The sequence below is a fragment of the Malus sylvestris genome, chromosome 3, assembly GCF_916048215.2.
Source record: "Malus sylvestris chromosome 3, drMalSylv7.2, whole genome shotgun sequence".
NCBI classification, from domain to species: Eukaryota; Viridiplantae; Streptophyta; class Magnoliopsida; order Rosales; family Rosaceae; genus Malus; species Malus sylvestris.
Genome location: NC_062262.1, coordinates 32,263,324 through 32,274,987, shown reverse-complemented (window position 1 = coordinate 32,274,987; position 11,664 = coordinate 32,263,324). Strand labels below are relative to the sequence as shown.

General features: G+C 35.2%; 1 long non-coding RNA gene and 1 pseudogene across 1 annotated transcript; one reads left to right on the top strand and one right to left on the bottom strand.

Annotated features, from left to right (window-relative positions):
* Positions 1–6,151: 6,151 nt before the first annotated feature.
* Positions 6,152–6,693, top strand: LOC126615195 (cell wall / vacuolar inhibitor of fructosidase 1-like; annotated as a pseudogene).
* A 2,459-nt stretch (positions 6,694–9,152) lies between these two features.
* Positions 9,153–10,033, bottom strand: LOC126614815 (uncharacterized). The gene is made up of 2 exons (XR_007620538.1): positions 9,969–10,033; positions 9,153–9,216 (listed from the first exon to the last, which is right to left on the bottom strand). It is a non-coding gene; the product is annotated as an uncharacterized LOC126614815 (long non-coding RNA).
* Positions 10,034–11,664: the final 1,631 nt, after the last annotated feature.

The window sequence follows — 11,664 nt, the reverse complement described above, 5'->3', positions numbered from 1 at the left end:
TATGGGGAAAACCCATAGACCAAGGAGAAAAGTGAAAAGTATGCATAATATCTAAAACAAACATCAAACATGATGAAAGTAGTGAACTCAATGGAATATGATCATCCCAAGATGGGTGCCTCATCAAATCCTCGTTAGGTAGCAAAAATCAAGTGGGAAAAATGCTCTTAATCATAGGAAAAATAGTACATTAAGATCAAGTGGGTATACTTCTGGATACTCTCCATGAGTTAGACATAACTTTCAAATAAAAGAACTACAAGCGATTCAACTCAGATAATTTATGCCTACTGATTCCTTGGACAAGCTTCTTAAAAGTTGACTTAGGCAGTGACTTGGATAAGAGATCAGCCAGGTTGTCCTGGGAACGAATTTGTTTAACTTCAATGTTCTGATGTTGTTGTTGCTGGTGAGAATAAAAGGACTTCGGCGTTACGCGCTTGGTGTTGTCTCCCTTGATTTATCCATTCTTTAACTGCTCAATACATGTTGCATTGTCTTCAAAGATCATTGTAAGAAGGTCAACGATGGAAGTAAGACTACTAGTGCTTCGAATATGTTCCATAACTGCTCTCAGCCAAAAACACTCACGCGATGCTTCATGCAGGGCGAGAATATTAGCATGGTTTGAAGAAGTCGTAACTAGCGTTTGCTTGGTAGACCTTGAAGATATATCGGTGTCTCCAACGGTAAAGACATAACTCGTTTGAGAATGTGCCCTATGTGGGTTAGACTGATATCCAGCATCTGCATAACAAATAAGGCGAAAATCAATTTGAGAACCGAAAGAGGCGGCAATACTCAAAGATTCGCGGGTATAGAACAAGCCCAAATCTGTCGTACCCTTGAGGTAGCGGAAAATGTCTTTAACACCATTCCAGTGCCTGCATGTGGGCCTTGTATCTAGCCAAAAGATTAACAGAGAAGGAGATGTCGAGTCGAGTGCATTGAGCCAAGTAAAATAAAGCCCCAATTGCACTTAGGTCAGGAACTTCGGGTTCCAAAATCTCTTCCTCATCCTCCTTCGGACGGAAGGGATTTCATTTAGCATCTAAAGTCCGAACGACCATAGGTGTACTCGAAGGCTTCTTTTTATCCTCATTAAAATGATGCAACACCTTCTTGGTGTAGTTCGATTAATGCACTAGGATTCCATCTAAACAATGCTCGATCTCCAGGCCGAGGCAATATCGAGTTCACATAAGCCTGACTTGTCAAATATTCACTCAGACAGTTATACCATATAAGTCATCCTCAATCTAATTGAGAGAGTGTTCCGTGGTCTAGAACTATTTGAACCAGTCAATGGAAGTCCTTCTAGAATTTTCATGTAAATTTTCGTATCTAGATCCCCATAGAAATACACGGTTATCACATCCATAAGCTATATATTCAATTTTTTGGAAACTACTAAACTGATTAGGTAGTGAACGTTATAAAGTCCATTACGGGGGAATACGTCTCCTCGTAATCAATCCTAGGGCACTAAGAGAAGCCTTGCACTGCAAGGTGTGCTTTGTACCACACTATTTCATTCTTATTATTACATTTTTTCACGAAAACCCACTAGTAGCCAACGGGCTTCACGCGTGGTGGTGTAGGAACAATAGGTCCGAACACTTTACATTTTGCAAGCGAATCGAGTTTGACCTGGATTACTTGTTTACAGTTTCAAATTGGGCAGTGCGGGGATCTAAATGAGGCATAGTGGGAGCATACCATGACAATCACGGCGTTCTCCAGGAACATTAACATGTTTATCTCCCCTAATGACGGGAAGACTGTCTCATCAAAGTGATAATCCTCAAAATGTATGGTAAAAAGATCTCCTATCAAAGGTTCTAAATAGCGAACAATTGATGGTGAATCATAATCGACATAGATTCCTATTTTTCTCTGAGGATCCATTTTGGTACGTAGTGGTTATGCTATTAGCACATAAACTGCGCACCCAAACACACGTAAATGCAAGACGTCAAGCTCATATCCAGTAATCAACTATAACGGTGAATGAGGTTGGGTAGTTTTGGGCCTCAGACGGACCAGCATAGCTGTGTGCAATATTGCATAGTCCTAGGCAAATACCGACAATTTGGTTCACATAACCAAAGTTCGAGCTATTAATTGAAAGCGCTTTATGAAAGCTTCTGCCAAGCCGTTTTAGGTGTAAACATGGGGTACAGGATATTCCACATCAATCCCTACTGACATGCAATAATCGTCAAAAATTTATGACGTAAACTCTCCAGCGTTATCCAATCAAATCAACTAAATCAGATAATTAGGGTGGTGAGCCTTTAGCTTAATAATTTGTGCTATGAGTTTTGCAAATGCAATGTTGCGTGTTGACAACAGGCAAACATGTGACCATCGTGTCGATGCATTAACCAACACCATGAAATAACTAAATGGTTCGTAGATAGGTCCACAAATATCCCCTTGAATCCTCTAAAGAAACTTAGAGGGGTTGTGATTGATCTTTGTAATCGAGGGTTGAGTATTCAACTTCCCTAAAGAACATGCTTTGCATGGTGGGAATCTAAAGTAGGGAGGTAACAGATGCCCATGAAATAATTTAAGGATACGGCACATCATGTCACGTTTGGGATGTCCTAAACGATCATACCAAAGCAGCAAAATGCTCCATAACTCAAGCATAAGACCAACCACATGATGGGCTTCTATGCCGCGAATGGTTATGATGTACAACCCACTCGGGAGACGTTCCAACTTCTCGTGAATACACTTCTAGACATATTCGTAGGAAGTGATTTAAAGAAATTTAGAACCCTTATCTTCAGTGGTTTCAATATGATATTGATTATCTCGAATATCTCTAAAACTCAGCAACGTTCTTCCGAAACATGGAGAATAGAGTGCCTCTTTAATAATTAAGACTGTACCATTGGACAACATGATACGAGCCTTTCCAAATCCTTCAATCAGGTTGGATGGGCCTGAGAGAGTTGTCAGAGGTGCTTTCTTGGGCATAAAGTTAGTAAAATCGTGTCGCTCACGCAAGATGGCGTGCATGATAACACTATCAGCCAGACAACTAACTTCCCCACTAGACATACCTAGAAATAAATTGATTGAATTAGTCACATGCATAAATATAATTCCATTCATTTAATTAAGCAATTCGAGAAATAATATCAATCAAATAACAATCCGTAATTCACAACAAACCAAAACCAAATAAATTATTCCAAAGACTTAGAAAAATTGTTTAAAATTAAACCATAAACCTAGAAAAATATGGGCGATGGGTTCGCCACTCCTAGTGGGTTCGGCCACTAGGGGTAAAACACTATAAAAACATGTTTAGTTTATTCATCCATAAGAGTTGACACCTTCTGAAAATCCGATATCTTCATTGATGTAGTAGCATCTTCCAGATGATCCACATGTGCAAAGTTAGACTCATGACGAGAATGATACTTGGCGATAGCCTTAAGGTTTGGTCGACATACGCGTGACCAATGATCCCTTGATCCACAACGGTAGTACATATCCATTTCAATGGAAGCCGATTGAATGAGAGCTTTTCCTTTATTCTTGAAGTTCGGGACCTTAGAGGCAAGGGGTGGGCCCTGCTGGGTCACATTTCCTCCCTTGGATGAGCCTTGACTCTGTGGACCTTGGGCCCATGGTAGGGCTTGCCTCCCATTACCATAGCGACAATGATTCTTTCATCGTTTGTGGCTGCTAGAATTGGTCTCATGCGCTTCAGGTGCAGCGTTCAAGCCAGTCGGTCGAGTTTGATGATTTTTCATCAAAAGCTGGTTCTGCTTTTCAACGATAAGTAGTACAGAGATAAAATCCAATTTGGTGAATTTATGTGTCCTTTATTGTTGCTACAAGACAATATTGGTGGCATGGAAGGTCAAATAAGTTTTCTTTAAGAGATTTGATTTGGTTTGTTTCACTTTACAAAACTTCACTAATGCTCGAATTCTATAAACTTCAGAGTTGTATTCATTCTTGTATTTAAAGTCTTGGAAGCAAAGATGCTGCCAGTTGTGTCCTGCTTTAGGCAACTAAATGTCTTTCTGGTGATCGAAACGGTCAACCGGAGTAAGCCAGAAGGTGCGTGGGTCATCCTCAACGAGGTACTAAGTCTGCAGAGCATAATGGATGTGTCTTCGAATGAAGATCATTGCAGTAGCTTTTTGAGCTTCATCGACAAGTTTATCGTTGGTAGGTGCCTCAATAGTGGCTCTTATACCCTTTGCAGTATGATAGAGCTTCACCTCTTGAACCTACTTCAAGTAGTTTCTTCTGGATACTATCAGAGTGGTGAAATCGAGCTTGTTCAAGTTCGACATGTCCCTAAAACGGAGGGTACAAAAAACATGATTAGTCATACGATGATCCATAGACATATATCGTAGAACATTCAGGTTCTATAGACATGTATTGGTTTAATTTATGCATGAAAACTACAAGTTTCATATGGTAAGTTTTGAATGAAAACTTTGAGTTTCAAAGGCACTAAATATGAAACTACAAGTTCAATTTAGTTTTTATGAATAATTTGTTTATAAAGGAGAGGTTCCTACAAGAAACACAAAATGCAATATGCTGATTTAAGTGTAATAGATTTGAGTTTCTTCGGGAGCTCAAGTGTGAGTGCTTCAGGACTACGAAAGGATGTCAACGGTTCAAAGTATAAAAATAAATTATTGAATCGTTAACGTCCAAAAGTGATCTTCAAGTCAATAATTTTGGATTCATTATCAAATTAATAGATTGCAGGTCATTTTTAATTGTTCCAATAGATCGGGACCAAACGGGGTCGATCGTGGAAGCAAAAACAATAATAACATTTAGGTTAAAATTATTTAAAATACTAAATAATAGCATTGGGTCGAAAAAGCATAGCCCAAAAAGGGTTTGGGCTTGGGTGTGGCTACAATAGCAGCCCATAAGTGGTATAGGCCACGAGCCGAGACAGGTGAGCCTAGCAGCAGCAGTCACTGGTTTTTGGGCCAAATGGGGGGGGGACACGGGTTAAGTCCAGCGGAACGCTAGCCTTAGGTTGGCATGGAAAGCCCAACCGAGGCTGGGTCTGGGCGAGGCAAGCTAAGCCCAGCAGACTGAGTTACGGGAAGTGGGCCGGAGCACAAGGCAAGGCCCAGTAACCTAATACTGCTGGCAATGTGGGCTGGGTTCACAAGGACAAGTCCAGGAAGGCTACGGGCTTCTTTAGGGAGCAGGCTGGGCTTCGGGCCCATGCAGGTCAACCAAGTTGAAGGCCTGGGGGTGTCCGTGTGGTTGCAGCAAGGCCCATAGGGCTGGTGCCACGATGGTGGTGCGGAGGCTATGCCGCACCGTGCCCAATTTTTTTTGTTGTTGACAAAATTAGAGTTTGAAAAACCCTAGGATTGCTTCTAATTTATTTATATGCTTTGGCTCACAAATTCCACATAGCAAAATAATTGCATAATGCATGAAATATATATATATATATATATTGACAAATATATTAAACATATACAATATATATATTACAAGGAAAATATAAACATAGAGGGGTTCATGCATCATAGGGAATGTTTTCATGCTTCGTGGACGTTTCAAATATCTTCCTTTATTTTAAGCGTACCTGATTAGCAGAAAACAAATAAAAGCCTTTGAATTTTTGTACAAGATAGCCTCCTCCTATGATCCTTCAGTTCCTTAGCTTTCTGGCAAGAGTATGCTGATAACGTATTGTAGGCTTATGTGATGGAACTATTCTAAGGGAATAGAGAGAGGGGGAGCCGGCGGTAGTAATAGAGAATAAAGTGATTTAATTGTTAAGGTTTCTGTTGTATCACTCTATTGTGCCTTTATTTATAGTGGTAAGATAGGTAAAAATCTTATCCTTTTAGGATTACAATTCTTAATAGATAATCAATTCCTAATAGAAATATAAGAGATATTCCTATATCTACTAAGATTTACACAATCACATTCTTATTCTAAATATGACTGCAACAGGGATTTTGTTTTATGTTATTTGATGTGATAAGATTTGTATCCTAGTTTAGCCTTCTTGTTTTGCTATATATATGTGCACCATACTATAAGCTAACCACAAAATATCGAAACCCTGAATTAGTTTACCCCGTACAGGCTATGGGCGTCAGAGAAGAAAGGGTGAATAATGAATGATTCGAACTCTCCACCAACAGAAGCATTAATATTTCTCATTCAAATTGTTTCTCTAGTTGTCTTTCTTCCAACGAGCCAATGCAGCAGGCCGGCAGTCTTCTACCCAGTGGATGCCAATCTGATCCAACGATCATGTAACCAAACACCATATCACAACTTTGCATCTCTACTTTTCAATCAAACCCTCGAAAAGCCACAACAGATTTCAAAGGCTTAGCCATCATAATGGTTGATGTAGATAGGGCTAAGGTACACGAAATTACGGACCGAATCGACCAGCTGATCGACGGCGAACCGAGAAATATCCCCGCACTAGATTGCAGAAATAAGTACTTCCATGTTATCCAAATTGATATTCCTCAAGGTAGGGAAGCTTTCCCATAAGTCAGCAGAGCTAGGCATGACCAAGTTGTCACAAACGCAGATTCATGCGAAAGAGGTTTTTCCGGTGGCAGTCCTTTCAAAGATGAAAGCAAAGCTGTCCATGATGTTGCTTATGTAACTGCAGCAATTGTCAAAGTATTGCGCTCTTGATGTATTCTTCTTTTGTCATAATAAAATAGCAAATTTAATATAATAATCAAGAATTGCATTTCTTGTCTCCTCCTTCCTATATTTGATTTATGTGGTCGTTTTAACAATTGAAAATTTTAAAATCCCTTCCAACTCATAAACTCTAGATATAAACTAGTATATGTTATTCTGAATTCTAAATTCTAAATTTTAATTTATGCGCAAAATCATGCCGCTAAATCTCCTATACAGCTGATTATGGATATTTTGGGTGAACATCTTTCTTTCTTTTTTTTGTTGGTCAATGGCATTTAATTTGTCTAAGTGATTTTTCTTTGTTTGAAAATTACCAAATTCAAATCCTAATTATTTATGTGTGTGTATATAGATAATTGTTATTGGCACTCTAAAAGGGAAATTTTTTAAAATGTCATATAAACTTGCACCCATTTTTCAATTTGTCATATAAACTAAAATTTTAAGCAATTTGTCATACCAACTTTCTGAAATCATCAATTTGTCATCTCACCCAAACTCCGTTAAGTTTTCTATCCAAAATAAGTCATGTGCACATGACTTGTGTTCAGGATTATTTCTGTGATTTTTAACTCCACACTTCCTTCTATTCAGTTATATTCAATCAAAACAATTCTAGGGTGTTTAGTTTAGCATGTCATGAAATCAAATTTAATATGGGCTTTGTAATATGATAAACGAGTTGAGGTTTGGTGCCATAAATGGACTTGTAGATGCATATATGCTACTTGAACACAACGATTCGCATGAATACCCTAGAACACAAAATTTAAGGGTTTAACTAAAGAAAAGTAAAGACCTTGTAAAAAGATCTTAAATGATAGAAATAACCTTGAACACAATTCATGTGTCTCGCACATGACTTATTTTGGATGGAAAACTTAACGGAGTTAGGATGAGATGACAAATTGATGATTTTGTAAAATTGGTATGACAAATTGCTTAAAATTTTAGTTTATATGACAAATTGGAAAAATTGTACAAGTTCATATGACATTTCAAAAAAAAATCCCACTCTAAAAATTTAATTGTCTATTTTATATTTTTTTTATATTTAAAAGAAAGCATACAGAAAACAACCACACGGATAAAATTTTGGTGCAAGTAATACTATCACTCAGCATTAAAAATAGTATAGTCTCTTCAACCCACTACTTTCATACCCATCCCATGATCCCATCCCCTTAGTCCCGCTTATTGTCGCTTGTTTTAAAACTATAGTACTAATTTTATTTTTTTTTAAATCTCGGTAAATTTATAATTGGTTTGTGATGGCTTCTACATCCACCATATGTGAGAGAAAATTTGTGTAGAGTTTGTCTTGCCACCGAACTTTGCTGAGTAATATTACAATATACACTCAAAACTCACCATGTGATAAGTCTTAAATATAATTTTTTATCATTATTCTACATAATTATCTTTTCTACTAATTAATATACACCATCAAATCTATCTAACATTTTGTATTTTTTCCTTCTTCTCATTCCTCTCCCTTTTCTTCCCTCCCTGCTATTGCAGTCTTCTTCCCACTGTTTCTTCTTTTCTTCATAAGAATATTAATTGTAAACAAAAAGCATCTACATTTATACTAGTTTATAAATCTATATATATAAAGGAAGCACCCAACATACCACACATTTTCCTTAAAAACTCCAAAATTTACAATTAAATGAAATTAAAATTCTAACTCAAGAAATTTTAATTTAAATAATTTAAAAATTAAAAATTTAGAAACAAATGTGTATATATAAAGTGAGAAGGTAAAAGGTGAAACATTCAAAATGCCAAGAAATGCCCCTCCCTAATTAAAATTTTTAAAACAATTCTGTAATACCATGAAAATTTAAATATATGAATTATATATTCATAATTATGCATATGTGGAGAAAATCGAAAATAAATCAATTTAAGATTATGAAGAATTTAATCGAGAAATTTTAAAGTTTTGTTTCCGGAAATTATAATAATCAACGTATTTGTATTATTGAGCTTTTATATGATTTTTCAAGAATTTATAATAATTTATGTAAGTTTAGTTTTAAATTAAACTAGTTACAAGGTTTAAAGTTTGGACCTTAATTATTTAAAATACGTAGACCTTTCGAGGTCAAAATTTATATTTTCGAATAGAGCTCGACCTCACGAATGCGTAGGCGCAAACCATTCGTGAAACGGAGTTAGAACGAAGAAGTTATTAACATTTAAAGTCGGGGATAAAATTTAGGCCTGGCAAACGGGTCGTGTCTATCGTGTTCGTGTCGTTTTCGTGTAACACCTGTTATCTTAACGGGTCGTGTCGTGTCACACCTGTTATCTTAACGGGTCCTTAACAGGTCAGGTCACTTTACCCAACGGATAAAGTGACCCGACCCGTTATGACCCGTTAAGAAAAATATATTTTTTTCTTAAATTTGCACATACCACACATTACCTCATAAATATTACTTCAAAACATTAAAACATATTTGTCATTTAAGTACTACATCTACACTCGAAAATAAGAGCCTAATAAAAAAACATCCATACACTAGTCTATTACAAAATATTAAATGTGCAAGGATATGCAAAATGAAAGAGTCATAACCATTAAATCGAAGTTAAATGTGCAAGGATATGCAAAATGAAAGAGTCATAACCATTAAATCGAAGTTAAATGTGCAAGGATATGCAAATCGAAGTTAAAATAACTGTTAAATCGTGATTTTTTGTTTTATAACCGTCGAAAAGTTTTGTCTCATTACTTGATCTCTGAATGTTTGTTTTTTGTGATTTTTGGCGTATGCAATCTCGAAGCATATACAAACAAGTTTGACGGTTTGATCGTTGAAATTAGTTTCATAGAATTTGTATCCCATCAAAACGATAGATTCACTAACACTTAGAGTTTATTTATACTTTCATTAAGTATAAAATAAGATTTTGTGGTATCCACTTGTGTAAATATTTTAAATTGACGATCGAATTCATTCATTGTATTCGTATAGGGTCAACAAGTGTACTTGTAAAAAATGATCAAAATCGAAGTTAAAATAACCGTTAAATCGTGATTTTTTGTTTTATAACCGTCGAAAAGTTTTGTCTCATTACTTGATCTTTGAATGTTTGTTTTTTGTGATTTTTGGCGTATGCGATCTCGAAGTATATACAAACAAGTTTGACGGTTTGATCGTTGAAATTAGTTTCATAGAATTTGTATCCCATCAAAACGATAGATTCACTAACACTTAAAGTTTATTTATACTTTCATTAAGTATAACATAAGATTTTGTGGTATCCACTTGTGTAAATATTTTAAATTGACGATCGAATTCATTCATTGTATTTGTATAGGGTCAAAAATGATCAAAATCGAAGTTAAAATAACCGTTAAATCGTGATTTTTTTGTTTTATAACCGTCGAAAAGTTTTGTCTCATTACTTGATCTCTGAATGTTTGTTTTTTGTGATTTTTGGCGTATGCGATCTCGAAGTATATACAAACAAGTTTGACGGTTTGATCGTTGAAATTAGTTTCATAGAATTTGTATCCCATCAAAACGATAGATTCACTAACACTTAGAGTTTATTTATACTTTCATTAAGTATAACATAAGATTTTGTGGTATCTACTTGTGTAAATATTTTAAATTGACGATCGAATTCATTCATTGTATTCGTATAGGGTCAACAAGTGTACTTGTAAAAAATCATCAAAATCGAAGTTAAAATAACCGTTAAATCGTGATTTTTTTTTATAACCGTCGAAAAGTTTTGTCTCATTACTTGATCTCTGAATGTTTGTTTTTTGTGATTTTTGGCGTATGCGATCTCGAAGCATATACAAACAATTTTGATGGTTGGATCGTTGAAATTAGTTTCATAGAATTTGTATCCCATCAAAACGATAGATTCACTAACACTTAGAGTTTATTTATACTTTCATTAAGTATAACATAAGATTTTGTGGTATCAACTTGTGTAAATATTTTAAATTGACGATCGAATTCATTCATTGTATTTGTATAGGGTCAAAAATGATCAAAATCGAAGTTAAAATAACCGTTAAATCGTGATTTTTTTGTTTTATAACCGTCGAAAAGTTTTGTCTCATTACTTGATCTCTGAATGTTTGTTTTTTGTGATTTTTGGCGTATGCGATCTCGAAGTATATACAAACAAGTTTGACGGTTTGATCGTTGAAATTAGTTTCATAGAATTTGTATCCCATCAAAACGATAGATTCACTAACACTTAGAGTTTATTTATACTTTCATTAAGTATAACATAAGATTTTGTGGTATCCACTTGTGTAAATATTTTAAATTGACGATCGAATTCATTCATTGTATTTGTATAGGGTCAAAAATGATCAAAATCGAAGTTAAAATAACCGTTAAATCGTGATTTTTTTGTTTTATAACCGTCGAAAAGTTTTGTCTCATTACTTGATCTCTGAATGTTTGTTTTTTGTGATTTTTGGCGTATGCGATCTCGAAGTATATACAAACAAGTTTGACGGTTTGATCGTTGAAATTAGTTTCATAGAATTTGTATCCCATCAAAACGATAGATTCACTAACACTTAGAGTTTATTTATACTTTCATTAAGTATAATATAAGATTTTGTGGTATCTACTTGTGTAAATATTTTAAATTGACGATCGAATTCATTCATTGTATTCGTATAGGGTCAACAAGTGTACTTGTAAAAAATCATCAAAATCGAAGTTAAAATAACCGTTAAATCGTGATTTTTTTTTATAACCGTCGAAAAGTTTTGTCTCATTACTTGATCTCTGAATGTTTGTTTTTTGTGATTTTTGGCGTATGCGATCTCGAAGCATATAAAAACAATTTTGATGGTTGGATCGTTGAAATTAGTTTCATAGAATTTGTATCCCATCAAAACGATAGATTCACTAACACTTAGAGTTTATTTATACTTTCATTAAGTATAAAATAAGATTTTGTGGT